This window comes from Cyprinodon tularosa, unplaced genomic scaffold (assembly GCF_016077235.1).
Source record: "Cyprinodon tularosa strain WSP-4 unplaced genomic scaffold, ASM1607723v1 ctg325, whole genome shotgun sequence".
Taxonomy (NCBI): Eukaryota; Metazoa; Chordata; class Actinopteri; order Cyprinodontiformes; family Cyprinodontidae; genus Cyprinodon; species Cyprinodon tularosa.
This window is the reverse complement of record NW_024039036.1, coordinates 727,549-743,466: the sequence shown is the minus strand read 5'-3', so window position 1 is coordinate 743,466 and position 15,918 is coordinate 727,549.

Below are 15,918 nucleotides of genomic sequence, written 5' to 3'. Positions count from 1 at the left end.
ACCGTGTCCAGTATTCATAATAGTTTTGTATTGTTATTGTTGGTTTTTTTGTTTTATATAGAATCTCTTTTTATGATGAAAATTGTATTTTTTTTTTAAATATAATATTAACCACACATTACTTAAATCATGTTGCAGTTAAAAAAAGTCTAACTTTTGAGGTTAAAAATAGATAAAGCCAAAATGTACCCACACAAAATTTAGAGGGACAGGTTAACCTAAAATGCATGTTTTCTGTAGACAAACTCCAACTGCAGATTATTTCAAATAACTTTTAAATAGCCTTTTTTTTTTTTGCTTTTTAGCTCAGAGCTTTGTCAATCACCAATAAACATCTCTCTTTTGGTCAGAGCAGGGAGCCATATTTGACATCAAAACACCACTGCCCAAGTGGCTTACTTTATTTTCATCATAAATAAATATCTTCAGGTAACACAGAGTACATGTCAGACTTAATATTACTTTAGCGATAGTTTCAAGGTGTTGCTTTATTGTATGTCTCGTACCGTGTCTTTTGGTTGTGCTGTTCTTTTTTCATCTTGTTACAGGTGATGAAGCAGACTGAAAATGTTTTGTCATTATCTCCGTTCTATCTCTTCTTTCTTTCATCTTTTCTCTTTTTTTTCTTTTTTCCTTTTCTTCTTCTGTTTTCCTGCTCTATTTACATTGCAGTGTCCATATAAACATAATTATAATAAAGCAATTTATATGCATGAAACAAGTGAAGCAATATGGCAATTGCCATACTGCTCCACTTGTGAAAGTAAAATCTGTTGGGCTCTTTTTGGCATCAAGACAATTATTCTTATTGCCACATTGCCAGACAGGACACTGTAAAAAAAATAATAAAAAAAAATAAAACAGAGGAGTATGGTGGGTATTTATCAGTTGCAATGCTCAGGAGAACATCCAGAACTTTCTCTAAGAATCAGAGAAGTCTGAAGAGTTTTGAGTAAAAAAAAAAAAAGAAAACATAAGGCATATTAACTTTTCTATTTCTGACCATAAAAAGGCCCAGCTGCTGCTCTTCTGGTGCAGTACGTATTCAAACCTGTTGATGGCTCTTTTTCACCAATAAAGAAGTCAAGCCAGCGTCTATAGTCATCGCTCTGCTCTAAGCAATTAGTCTGTTAAGCAGGCTTAACTCATGACTGAGCGGCCAAAGTAACTTAACACAAATTTGCTTAAACTGCCATTTTGCAGTCTGCTTAAAGTGGTTTATGGGACCCAACATGCCATTCGTTGCAGTCAACCAGAGAAGCCCTTTTGATTTTACAAGGTATTCTGTCTGATAGCTGAATAGAAATACACAATTTGTTTTCATTATATATATATATATATATATATATATATATATATATATATATATATATATATATATATATATATATATATATATATATATATATATATATATATATATATATATATATATATATATATATATATATATATATAAAATCTAATTCCTCTCAGAAGGTTTTTAGCGTTTTGGAGTCACACCTGTACCTGTTACAATAGATTGTCAAAGAGTTTTATAACTGCTGGCTGCTCCAGGGCCATCCATCAAAACAAAGACTTCCATGTGAGGGTGTTTTCACATTTTGTCACATTACAAGCTTTGCTGCACTAAAGGATAATAGCCGTGGAGGCCCGGCCTCGTTTCTCACCTTCGGCGTATGGCTTCAACAACTTCCCTCCAATCAGTACCTCTCATACCAAATATGGAAAAGAAACTCCTGTAATCTGTGCACCGTTGATGGCAAGTGTCCTCCCTCAGGCACATCTTAAGGCCTGTTTTGTCGCTGTTTATGTGCACGCCCTGAAACCTTTTTCAGGTTGTCTTCATTGTTTTCTGAGTGGATTAAGGTTAAGAGATTATGGAAAATAGCTTTAACCTAGTTTTAGGTTGTAGTAAGTTTAGGGTAAGTTTACACAGTAAATATGAAGCAGTTTGGCCGTTTAGCAAAATAACCGACTAGTGTGTTTAGTCTGCATGTTTACCAACAGTTGCTGTGACTGATGAAGAGTGGCAGTCTCCATTTAGGCCCCGTCCACACGAAGTCAAAACGAACACGAAACGCTAATATTTTCAAGAACGTTTGTCGTAAAGACGGAGATGTAAAATAAATGTGAGCGTCTACACGAATGCATGAAAACGCTGCAAAATGTATGCCAGGCCTGTAAGTGGCGCTGTGGTGCCAAAGCAAAAAGAGGCGACAAAATGTTGGGCATGCGCACTAATATTTATACATGGTTGCCCTGCGGGTCCATTTTCGTTGTTCAGTCAAATTCAGGTGCTGAACTATGTCGTCGATATTGCTCTGTTCTTCCTGGAGATATTCCAGAAGAAGAAGATTCTGTTGTAAGCCCGACAGCAGGGTGAGTAGCATGAGCAGCAACCATTTAACACAGTACGGCGCCATTGTTGTTGTGATATTGTGTCGCGCATGCGTGTTTAGAGGCGACGCTATGACGCATGCGTGTAAAAAAAAAATGCGGCTAGAGCTTAAAGATGGAAACGCGAAAACGGTGTTTCAAAATCTTCCCACTCTGAAGGCTTAATAAAAAAAAGATCGTTTACAGACCCCCGAAACGCCGGCTTCGTGTGGATGAGAGGCTGGATTGGTGAAAAATTTGTGCGTTTAGGCCAGGGTTTGGGTTCGTGTGGACGGGGGCCTAACTTTATTTAAACTTTGAAGTTTCATCCCAGATGTTCACGCTAACATCAGATGGGAGATAATGCAGCAGAGCCCCTTCTTTGGTATGCAAATGTAAAAAATAATGAACTATTAGCCCACTGTTACATGCAGCTAAATTTAAACATGTGCATAGAGTTGATTAAAGACACCAGTACTTGTACATGCTGGTACTGGCCTTGCAGCTGTAAGTAATCCGCCGTGTTATCCAGGGGAAAAATATATAAAAAAATCACATTTAAATTAAGTTTCTATTAAGCAGATTTAAGCTGTGCCAATGAGAAGGGGTAGCTAAGGATATATTTGAAAGAGGACATTAAAAGAAAAGAAAATAACCAACAGTTTACCATCTGAATGCCAGCATGGCAATGAGAAGCAGCAGAGTGAATAGTATTCTCATGGTACTGAATGTAAGGAAGGATGCTGGGTCAGCTGGGAGGATGGGGTTGAGGAGGTTGAGCCAAGAAAATTAACTGTTCCATCAAATCAAGGCATGGCCTTAGGATTTGCATTTCCACCGAATGCTATCCAAGAAGAAAAGTTCTACGATGAGGGGAAACTTGTTTGACGTGTGAGTGAGAGCGCGTCAAGCTTTCACCGAAGCACATTCATGTCTTTGCAGCTTTGGACCAAGTTGGAGTGCTTTAATTAGATCCTACTGGAAATCACAAGCTCTTCTAGTCACTTTTTCCTCTCATTTAGGCCTCCTGGCATCCGGGGCATACTGCAACGAATGCTGGACAGGCTAGTGATGGAGAATTAGCTTGGCTCAGGAATAACTCCCTCTTCCACTGCTTGACTTTAATGTTTTCACATAGTTCTGGAAATGCAGAATAAATGCAAAGAAGCAACTAAAATGAATAAAACAGTTTGTTGAATATGCCAGCTTTTTTTGCTTTATAAATCTAAACAAAAATAAAAAGAATACACTAACTACGGTGATTGGCTATTCAATTGAATTCAGTGTTTCTAGCAGTTTGTGTTACAATAAAAGTCTTGGAACGAATTAAAATATCAGAAAAGCCTTTTTCATTTATTTCATACAAACATTGATGGATTAATTTATTTATTTTCATATACAGATATATATGTTTACCAGCTAATTAGCCCATTTAAAAGTTTATTGCCTAAAATCTGAAAGTCATTTAAATACAATAAAAAAGTATTTATAAAACAGAGTAGTTATGACCGACACAGTCATGGTGCAGACAATAAAACCCCTAAATGCATTACTAATCCGGTAGCTCACTCTGGTTGCATACAAAAATCTTCCTCTTTGTTGCCCCTGATCTATTTGCTGGTAAGCAAAATGCAGTTTTGTATATTTACCACAAAAAACAAAATATGATCAGAGGTGTGATATTGTACATGTGCCATTGATGGCCAGCAGATGGTGCAAAACAATGTCCAGGTCTTCTGATTGGGCCTGGTGCAAAAAATTCTTTAAGTCTAAAAAAGGAATAAGTAGACAATATAAGGACAGATGCATATTGCTTTTAATGGAAAATGAACACATATATATACTCCGAATATGCTCAGAATGGTAATGTTTTATGACCAAACGAACCAAGACAAAGAAGTACCGAGATGAGACCAAGACCTTTGGTCATAAACAAAATAATCAGCAAAATAGCAAAAACTATTTTGGATACTCTGTTGGTCTCCTAGCTCATAAATGAAACAGCCTTGGTCCAGAGGGTAAGTTAAGATGGTTGTAATGTTTTAGTTGCTCCACCAGCAAGTAAAAAAAACATTTTGGAAAAGTATGACTAAATCATTGCTATTTTTTTATATTCTTTTTTACGGTTTTGATTTCTCCAGTTTAATTGATTTGCAAAAACTAGCTTAAGTCTTGGAGGTGAGAGGAATCTTGAAAATGTGAGCGCCCCCTTTAAGTTGGGCAGACACTGTGCGATTTTTTCAAACAACAATCGCACAGTTAATACTGTGTATACAGAGTGTGAGTTCACAGCTCATGATGTATGTTCTCACACTGTGCAGCCCGACGCCCTGATGCGATCTACCTGCTCACACCGTACGTCTAAAAACCCCGTCGGACTCAGCTCCGCAGTGAGATGGCGCTACTTGGACTCGTCTATCTGGAAGCCAAACCAGTAGAAGAGGAATATGAAGATCACTAGAGTCAAACATGCTGCCTTTGCAAATTGTGCAATATTGTGCTGAAAGCCCTAAAAAGAAAAGGCAGTGACGTATTCAAAGATATGGCTGAGCAAACGTGGCTACTACGGTCTGTCAGTTTTAAAGAAAGAACTACATTTCACTTGCACCCCCGCCATGCTTCTGTGTTTTCATCTGAGAGGAAGAAGAAAAAGAAGAATCCTTGTTTGTCCACTGAGCGATTTGCCCACGACGGCCGACTGAAAATCAAACATGTTTGATTTTCTTCTGTTTCTCCATTATTCCTGATTGGGAGGTGATCGTGAGAGGCTGATCACCCCTCGTTGCCTCCTGTACACCATGCGATGCACGATGCATGATCAAGCTGAAAGTTGAGGCGAACAGAATATTCTCTCATGACTGGAAAGTTGGAAGTTGCCCCGAAAAGGGCAAAAAAATTGCGCAGTGTAAGCCCGGCTTAACCTCACTCATTCTAGAGCAGTTTGTCCTTAACTTTCAAAGCAAGTACAACCTCAATATAGATTTTCTTTGCAATGTGATATCTTGTCAGAGATTCAGGTACATGCCAGTATTTGAAGTTCCTCAGTCACTGTCTTTATTTAGAGCATAGATCCCACTCAAATCTAGTCACAATAAAAAGCAGAAATTCCTGATTTATTTCCCATGATTAACACAGCCGCTTGTAAACAACCTTTAGACTTAGATATGTATTCATTGTTTTTAATTTCTTCCATTATTTCATTTTTTAGGTGACCTTTTAATAGTTTTTTATGTATTTTAATCAACTTTTAGAGGCCCTGCTGGGCAACATTTGAAGTTGTGGAACAAAAAGCTGTAGTCTACTTCATGTAGCAACTTGGAAATTAAATTGGAAAAAATCAGGAGCTCACAATCCAACATGGCTGCCTTGTCTGAACTGAACTGAATTGAATTGTCTAAAAGTAATTAAAGAAAACGGATCCACTTAAATCACATTAAACTAAAATGTTCACTGGATTTTGCTCACTTTCTGTCTGTTCTTGATCCTAAACCCCTTCTGACACATGGATGAGAAATAAGTACTGACGTGTAGACCGTGCTTGTTCAGTTGTATTTTTTGTGTGTTGTCAGCATAGAACCAGTGTGTTCTTCAAGATCCACTCCTTGAGGCCTTAAAAAAGCAACTAATCTGTGTTCTGTGTTGGGGCTTTATGAATGTTGGAGATGCACTTAAGGAGACAGATCCTGAAAAACAACTATCCCATATTTGTCTCACTCCTCCCGCTCATCTCTCTGCCAGCCAGTTAGTAAAATGAACACTCATCTCTGGCAGAGCTCCTAAGTAAAGCCACAACAGGCAGCGGTTTGTGCACATTTGATTTTGACAGTTTGAACATGTGGCCATCTGTACAAACCTGCCGTTTAGTCAACGGTCACGGTTTATCTCCTCACAAGTTTTTTGCATAACAACAGGGAACGGCGCTTTCTCGCACCGCTTTACATGTATTTTATTTCTCGAGGCGTTGCTTAAATTGAAACTGACAAGAAACAGCTATCACTGTCGCCTGTACTGAAGCACAAATCTGCAAGGTCCCAAAGAGAGGTTTTTTTTAAACATCACTGTGATCTCTGCACTTTGGATTTTGTCGTATTTACAAAGCTGTCAGGCTCCGTTTCAGATAAGCCAGAAGGAATATGAAACATCTAGCAGCAAAAAAATCTTTTTGGTGAGTTACTAAGAAACATACTGCTTTGCGCAACACGTCAGCTTCAGGCTCGGGGGTGAAGATGCTTTCGTAACCAAACGGCATTTAAGCTGGATCTAGGCCTGAGGTCAAAGCAAGAACCAAGAAGAGGAAATATTTTCACTGCCCTGCCCGGTTTTGTGCAAACTGTTTTAAAGATGCAAAGTAAATGTTTACACTTATACATAACCTGTTCATAACATCCTGTATTTCAGTATATCAGGAAATAGGGAAATGCGGCCTTCTGTATATCCAATCTCACAACTATTACTTAACATGGTCTACCAGGAGATAATGTTTCGTCTGCAAATGACATATAACAAAAAATCTTCACAAACAACCTTTAATCGTCACTATATTTTTCTTTTATGATACTTAACTCAAGTATTCACCCTCTTCTTGCTGCAAGGTACACCCTGGATAGGGTAAACAATGTGCACAGAGATAGAGAGAGAGAAATTAAGTAGATAAGTTAACATGCAAATTTAGCTTGAGATAATCCTCACATGCAATGGGAGAACATGCCAGCTGTCACATAGGTTAGGGGTCTCACTCCTGCAGTTTTTGTAATTTATACATTTGTTATATATGATTGAAACAAGATGATGAGAAAAAAAACAAACAAATGCATCGGTTTTCTTCATTACTACTATGTGATCAAGCCTCCCTTAAGAAGATAGAGGAGAAAAGCAAACATAGCAAAACCCAACCAATTTTACAAACACCAAACAGGTCCTGAGAAAGTAAAAAGAAGAAGAAAGATTACAAGAAGGAGGAATTGTAACTGCAGGGTAGAAATAGCTGCAGGGATTGCTGGATTATTGTATCAGCCCTATCAAAGACCTGGTGGCTGAACTGGTTGTCATGACTAGTTTCTGCAGCTTATGCTAAATCTGGTGAGTCAGCTTCATACTTTAGAGCGATTCTGACTCATACTCATAGTCTTCCCCTTTATCCAGCACCAGGTCACAGGGGGCAGCAATCTCAGTAAATTGAGAGCTATTCCTTTCTGATCTGCTCTCTCTTCACCACAACAAACCGATAGAGTGTCCGCATTAAAGCCGGTGCTGCATTGATCCATCCATCAATCTTGTGCTCCATCCTCCCATCACTCATGAGCAGCACCCCACGATACTTGAAGTCCTCCACTTGAGGCAGGAACTCTCCTCAAACCTGCAGGAGATAGGCCACCTTTTTCTGGGTGAGAACCCTGGCATCGGACCTGGAGGAGCTGATTCTCATCCCGGCCGCTTCACACGAGGCTGCGTATCACACCAGTGCATGCTATAGTTTTTGGCAGGAGGGAGGAGCCATCAGAACCACATCATCACCAAAAAGCAGGGATGAGATCTACCGGTCCTAAAACCAGACCTCCCTGGCCCTTGGCTGCTCCTAGAAATCTTGCCTAAAAAGGTTGTGAGCAGATCCGGTGACATCCCTGTCGGAGTCCAATTTTCACTGAGAACAGATCCAACTTACGGGCATTGTGGGGGATATTCTTTTTCTGAGTGGTTCATGAAAATAAGCGCTCCTCCTATTGTCATTCGTATTATATGTTTACGTAAGGCCGTCCTAATTTCTCGTCCCCATTTTCTCTTAATGGTGGTGATTCTGACATAGTGGAAAAATTGCAAATCTTCTTTTGGAAAGTAAGCTTGTATGACCGATGCAAACAGCAACTTCTAAACAGACAGTGCACCAGGAAAAATCGGCTTGTGCATGTTCTTGCAGACATTTAGTAGGCGTTTGCTCTAGGAGTGGGTATAGGGCCGTTCATGTGCATTTTTTTAAGTGGAAAGGGCGTTTTTTTTTTCAAAAATTTGCGAAAAATACTCAACTAAGCTTTTAATGCTGTCAATTTGGACCAAACGTCTGCTCTGGATGGGCCCTATTAAAGGGCGTCTGACTAAGTACTCCTCGAAATGCAACTATTAAGGACACCATTGAATGCTTTATCTAGGTAACAAAGCACATGTGGACCGGTTGGGTAAAATCTCACAAACCCTCAAGCACCAGCTGGTCCAGTGTTACATAGCCAGGACAAAAACTACACTGGTCCTTCTAAAACTGAGGTTTGACAATAAACTGGAATCTACTCTCCAGCACTCTGGCATAGGCCTTCTGGGGAGACAGAGAAGTGTAATTCTCCTATAGTTCTCCTTGTTGTGCAGGAAAACACCATCCCATCCTAAATGATGTAGAAGAGGTAACGTCCACCCTCATCTATCCTTAAATCCCCCCGGATTTTATCACTTTAGAGTTACTGTGCAGTATAAAGGCTGATTTATACTCAGAAACCAGGTCGTCTGCGTGTGTGTCACAGTGAGCGCAAATGTGCCCCCACCCCTTTCACAGACACTCTACTGCACCTCTCCCCTGTATTGTACATGACCGCAGACAGGAGGAGTCTGATTGGTCAAATCTACATCCTCTCTACTCTATGCGTATTTCCTGTTTGGTTCCTTACCGCCTTTTTTTGTCTGTATGACCGCTATTGTAGAAAACAACTCGTGAAGATGGACAAGTCAAAAGAGCGAGGTGCACGAGAACGCTGGGACCCTTTTTCCACCTGGATCCCCTCTCTTTTTCGGCCTCCGTTGTTGAACAAACTTGCCCCCACTTCCTCACCGCCTCGGCCGTATCCAGACCCACAGCTAGTTCCTGATTGTCGCTCTTGCGTTGTGGCGTGGAACAACATAGCGTAGACCATGCTTCAATATTGGGCATAAATCAAAAATATCTGCAACAAGCTCGCTGCGACACACTGCTGCGGGGAGTATAACCAGCCCTTAAATGCTTTGTGTAGCTATAATGAAAACGAAAAATGTTCCAAGCTCATTGTGTAAGAAATAATAAAGTGACTGAGCTGACTTGATGTCAGTTGCTAGTAACCACGTGTCACAGGTGTGTCAACTGCTATATTATTAAACTTGTTATAAATGCATTTTACCTGGTGATGCTTTAACTATTACTATAAGAGCTGTGACCTTGTGACTGTTAAGCTGGTTAATGTTGGATGCATCTGCAGAACATTGGCGACACAGCATTTCATCTTCCATACAGATTGTGTGTCAAATCTGTGTGTCACCAAAAAGTGTTAGGAATATCCTCCCAAGTGTTTATCCTGGTGATATTTATGGATCACACTTCCACTTAGCTGCAAGTTTTCCTAGGTGCAGGAATTTCAGGCTTGCACAGCAGTCGCATGAAAAAGTGTGGAAGCTAAAACGGCTAGAACATAAATAAACCTGTATATCAAAGAGCTTCACTCATTTCAAGTTGGCACATGGCCTTGCACGCTACTTGCACAGCCCTGGCTGCATATCCTCAATATGTCAACCCTCTGCTGACGTAACAAGATTAGGGTAGATGACTCAAAGAACTTCAGCAAGATGATCAAGAATGTTTTTAATCTGTGTGAGGAAGTCAGGGTACACAGAAAGAAACCATGATTGCTCAAGAAAACCATGCAAACTTCATACAGAAAGACCACTGGATGGTGTTCGAACACAGGGCTTTCTGCCGCAAGGCGAGGAATTGCATTTTGTAAAAAATCCTACATAAATGAGTGTTGGAATAAATAGTCTCTCTCTTTAAAGACACTAACCCAATTTAGGAGAGATCCAGCTGGTTGAAGCAAACTGTGTCACAACTGCAGAAAAGAAGGTCATTGGAATACTGTTTGTGCATACAATTTAGATTTTGAGAAAAACCAAAAGAAGAATCTCAATGAAAAACCCGTAAAGAGTATAAGTCACAAGATAAATGCATTAAGATTTCAAACTCTTGGGAAGGTTAGTTAGTTATCAAAGAGCTTCACTCATTTCAAGTTGGCACATGGCCTTGCACGCTACTTGCACAGCCTTGGCTGCATATCCTCAATATGTCAACCCTCTGCTGACGTAACAAGATTAGGGTAGATGACTCAAAGAACTTCAGCAAGATGATCAAGAATGTTTTTAATCTGTGTGAGGAAGTCAGGGTACACAGAAAGAAACCATGATTGCTCAAGAAAACCATGCAAACTTCATACAGAAAGACCACTGGATGGTGTTCGAACACAGGGCTTTCTGCCGCAAGGCGAGGAATTGCATTTTGTAAAAAATCCTACATAAATGAGTGTTGGAATAAATAGTCTCTCTCTTTAAAGACACTAACCCAATTTAGGAGAGATCCAGCTGGTTGAAGCAAACTGTGTCACAACTGCAGAAAAGAAGGTCATTGGAATACTGTTTGTGCATACAATTTAGATTTTGAGAAAAACCAAAAGAAGAATCTCAATGAAAAACCCGTAAAGAGTATAAGTCACAAGATAAATGCATTAAGATTTCAAACTCTTGGGAAGGTTAGTTAGTTATCAAAGAGCTTCACTCATTTCAAGTTGGCACATGGCCTTGCACGCTACTTGCACAGCCTTGGCTGCATATCCTCAATATGTCAACCCTCTGCTGACGTAACAAGATTAGGGTAGATGACTCAAAGAACTTCAGCAAGATGATCAAGAATGTTTTTAATCTGTGTGAGGAAGTCAGGGTACACAGAAAGAAACCATGATTGCTCAAGAAAACCATGCAAACTTCATACAGAAAGACCACTGGATGGTGTTCGAACACAGGGCTTTCTGCCGCAAGGCGAGGAATTGCATTTTGTAAAAAATCCTACATAAATGAGTGTTGGAATAAATAGTCTCTCTCTTTAAAGACACTAACCCAATTTAGGAGAGATCCAGCTGGTTGAAGCAAACTGTGTCACAACTGCAGAAAAGAAGGTCATTGGAATACTGTTTGTGCATACAATTTAGATTTTGAGAAAAACCAAAAGAAGAATCTCAATTTAAAACCCCTAAAGAGTATAAGTCACAAGATAAATGCATTAAGATTTCAAACTTTTGGGAAGGTTAGTTAGTTATCAAAGAGCTTCACTCATTTCAAGTTGGCACAAGGCCTTGCACGCTACTTGCACAGCCCTGGCTGCATATCCTCAATATGTCATCCCTCTGCAGAGGTAACAAGATTAGGGTAGATGACTCAAAGAACTTCAGCAAGATGATCAAGAATGTTTTTAATCTGTTTGAGGAAGTCAGGGTACACAGAAAGAAACCATGATTGCTCAAGAAAACCATGCAAACTTCATACAGAAAGACCACTGGATGGTGTTCGAACACAGGGCTTTCTGCTGCAAGGCGAGGAATTGCATTTTGTAAAAAAAATCCTACATAAATGTGTGTTGGAATAAATAGTCTCTCTCTTTAAAGACACTAACCCAATTTAGGAGAGATCCAGCTGGTTGATGCAAACTGTATCACAACTGCAGTAAAGAAGGTCATTGGAATACTGTTTGTGCATACAATTTAGATTTTGAGAAAAACCAAAAGAAGAATCTCAATGAAAAACCCGTAAAGAGTATAAGTCACAAGATAAATGCATTAAGATTTCAAACTCTTGGGAAGGTTAGTTAGTTATCAAAGAGCTTCACTCATTTCAAGTTGGCACATGGCCTTGCACGCTACTTGCACAGCCTTGGCTGCATATCCTCAATATGTCAACCCTCTGCTGACGTAACAAGATTAGGGTAGATGACTCAAAGAACTTCAGCAAGATGATCAAGAATGTTTTTAATCTGTGTGAGGAAGTCAGGGTACACAGAAAGAAACCATGATTGCTCAAGAAAACCATGCAAACTTCATACAGAAAGACCACTGGATGGTGTTCGAACACAGGGCTTTCTGCTGCAAGGCGAGGAATTGCATTTTGTAAAAAAAATCCTACATAAATGTGTGTTGGAATAAATAGTCTCTCTCTTTAAAGACACTAACCCAATTTAGGAGAGATCCAGCTGGTTGATGCAAACTGTATCACAACTGCAGTAAAGAAGGTCATTGGAATACTGTTTGCGCATACAATTTAGATTTTGAGAAAAACCAAAAGAAGAATCTCAATGAAAAACCCGTAAAGAGTATAAGTCACAAGATAAATGCATTAAGATTTCAAACTTTTGGGAAGGTTAGTTACATCTATCATGAATGGCTTTTCTAGGTTGTATGGCTTTGCTAAAGGCACAGTACCACTTTGAAAGAGCTAAATCTTTAGTGGCTCAGATTAGGACAAACGTACAAAAAAACAGCCATTTTCAGGGATCCTCTCCAGTGGAAACTCTATTAGAGAAAAGTAAAGAAAAAAATAACTACAACTGCAGAAACAGAGAGAAGTTAAAAAGTTATCCACCTCAGTCTGCAAAAAAATTATATATTGGGGGCAGATTTATTTACCACCAAAACGTACAGCAAAATTGCACACAAATGATTTGTAGACAAAGTGATAGATGTTCTGGAGGGTTCAGTTTATTTGAAAGAAGTTGTTCATTTCTGATCCATGGGCAGTCTTTCTGGGGAGGTTAAGCAAGAATGGAGAAAGTCTGCAAGTTCTAGATGAGGCCCAGATGTGGCTCCTGGTGGCAAAGGCCAAAATGCTTTCCATCTAAGGGAGACATTTGAGCGGTATGATTGATTCATTGAATTTATAGCCTTCCTGATGAGGATGCTTTATGATCAGAAGCATTGGAGCTTCTCGTTGTAAAGGAAATATGGAGATGATGCAACAGGTATCCCTGTTAGCTGAGGGCCCTTGTTTGTGAGGTTATCACTGGGTCTTCAAATGGTATAGCAGCAGTTCATTATGGTGTGTCGTGTTTTTTTATGGCTGTGGCCTTTAGGCTTTGATCAGATAATAAACACTCTGTGGGAGTTTAGATGTCTTTAACAGTTTTTGTCTTGTCTCTGGCTTCTGTTTCTTTTTTTTTTTTTGCGCTACTGAGCTCGACTTACACCCTGGTTATGATCCAACCACTCAAAATCTGAATACTTGTAACACTCCTCACAGCCTGAATTATTTTCAAGGCCGCCAGCAATGAGGAAAGTAGGAGCAGTTAGAGAAATGAAGGCAGTCGCTGCTTCTCATGTGGTCTAAAGATTTAGCTGCAGCTGTATCAGATACATATGGAGGCACATTTAACATACATCCCTTATTTCGCTCAAAGTTCTTTGGTGTTTTCTTTTTACTTTGTTTGCTTATGTCTACACTGTAAGTAATTGTCCTGTAAAATAACAGTAAAGAGCTGGCAGCAGAGACGCCAGCAATATACCGTTATTTTTAAGGTATTCATCCGTAAATTGATTTTACAGTAGTAGACCGTAAACCAGAAATACGGTATATTTCTGTATTTCTATGAGTTACGGTAAAGAGCTGGCAGCTAGGACACCAGCGATATACTGTAATTTTAGGGTTTTCATACCGTAAATTGACTTTACAGTAGTAGTCTGTTTTCTCACTGTTTAATGATTTCACTGTCTAATACATAAAAAAATAAATGCATCATATTTATATTATTTGGAAATTACAATAATATTCTGTTTAAGTTTACTGTAGAGGCACAGTAGATACACAATACAACAATTCAGTTTAGCAGTTTCCTAAAATATCAACCTTGAATACATGCAATCAATATAAGAGCTTCATTATTCAACAGACAGTTGCTCAAGCATTATTATGAATATTGTGCAAAATAAGCAATCAAATCAAAAAGAATCAAAATAATTTATTTCAAAAGGCAATATAATACTGAATATTGCTACTTTCAAAAAATTGAGAAAAACCTCCCCAGAAAATAAACCGTGGTGGGTGAAGCTGAGAAGATATTTCGAGTAGCAAACAGAGACAGCTGACTAGCTGACTTTGAGCCAATGTCAATATTATTTAACATTGTCTTTTACACACCAACACAACAAATACAGAGGAAATAAGAGTTTAAACATTATTAAGACTACTTCAAAGTAGGAACATTAAGACCTTTTTTATCATGAGTAAAAACATTCAGCAAACCAGCATGTGTTTTTCCTCTTAAAATAGCCCTGTGAGATAGATTACAATTTTCCTCTAAACTCCACTTAAAAGATGTATATTATGTAATCTGCAATGTATTTTCTGATGTCTGTGAAAATGCAGAATACTGTATGCAGAATTGACAACATGTGGAAAACAAACGTAAGAACATTTTGAAAAAGTGCATCAAGGCCATTTCAAATCTATTACAGTACAGTTAGAACATGTGGATTTATAAATCATTACAGTAATATGGATAAAAGAGAACATTTAGGGAAGAAACTGTACTTTACTTCTTAAAGTAGTCCTGTGAGGTAGTAGTATTCCCGGGAATCTGGGTGGGTGTGAACCACCCTGATTCAAATCTTGTGGATCCAGGAAAGATTTTCCGTTTGTTAGCCACTGTTCTTCTGCAGTATTATTCTAGTGGAGCCACTGTCAAACAATAACAAACAAATATTATACAATCAGGAATGTGCAATATACTCTCCAAGCTAATGCTTATAAAACTAATAAATTGTTGTGGCTTAATGTGGCAATGCCAGATTGTCAAAACAACACATGGACAGACAGCAAGATTAAGGAAAACTCACTGATCTATGTGAAGTCCTATTCGAAGTCAAGGAGTTTCTTCAGGAGCATGTGTGGAGGAGACCTGTGTGTTGACTGTGGAAAACTTCTTCTGGAGGATCACACTTTTCTTCTTGGAGACAACCTTCCCCCTTTTGGCCTTTGTCCTTCTCTCTGGATTTATACCAATGAAGCGCCTAAAATCGTAAAAATAGTCTAAGATCAGAGTGGAGTAAAGTGACAGCAAATGGGATTCTAATGAGGTCCAATACCCTGTGTGTGTGCGTGTGTGTGTGGGGGGGTGTGCATGCCTGTGTGTAAGCTGTCGTCCGGCTACTGTATATTATAGTTAACCAAGATTTAACAAAAACAAAATAGTAGAGAAGTAGAGTAGAATATAGTAGAATATTGACTACCCTATTCAAATCTAAGCATCACTGATAGCTTACATATAGCCTAGCTAGACAAACTCCTGAGCGTTAGCCTATATCAAACATTCTTGGCAATATAAATAAAATAGGAAACACAGAGGCAAAGAAAAAAAGATTTTGATTTACGTACCGTTACATTTTTTAGATGCAAGGCTGGAATCGTTGTGATGAAGACAGATGGTAGCACGTTGTGTGTTCTCTAGTCGTCTTCTGGAAATTTTTTAAGAAAATACTGTAGTATCCCGTTATTTAAAACAGCCGCATACCGTTTACGGCCTCTGTCCTGTTGCTCCAAGTTAAGAAGCCCACAATGCATTGCCTTTTACAGTACTGAACTGTTAAACAAGAAAACAGTATTTTAGTGTTGAAAATTTGCTGTAAATTTACAGCAATTGCTTACAGTGTACCCTTTATAATCTTATATGCAGCTCTTTTCCCGTTTAGCCATTTCAAAGTTTGGCTTTTGGGCATTGATCTG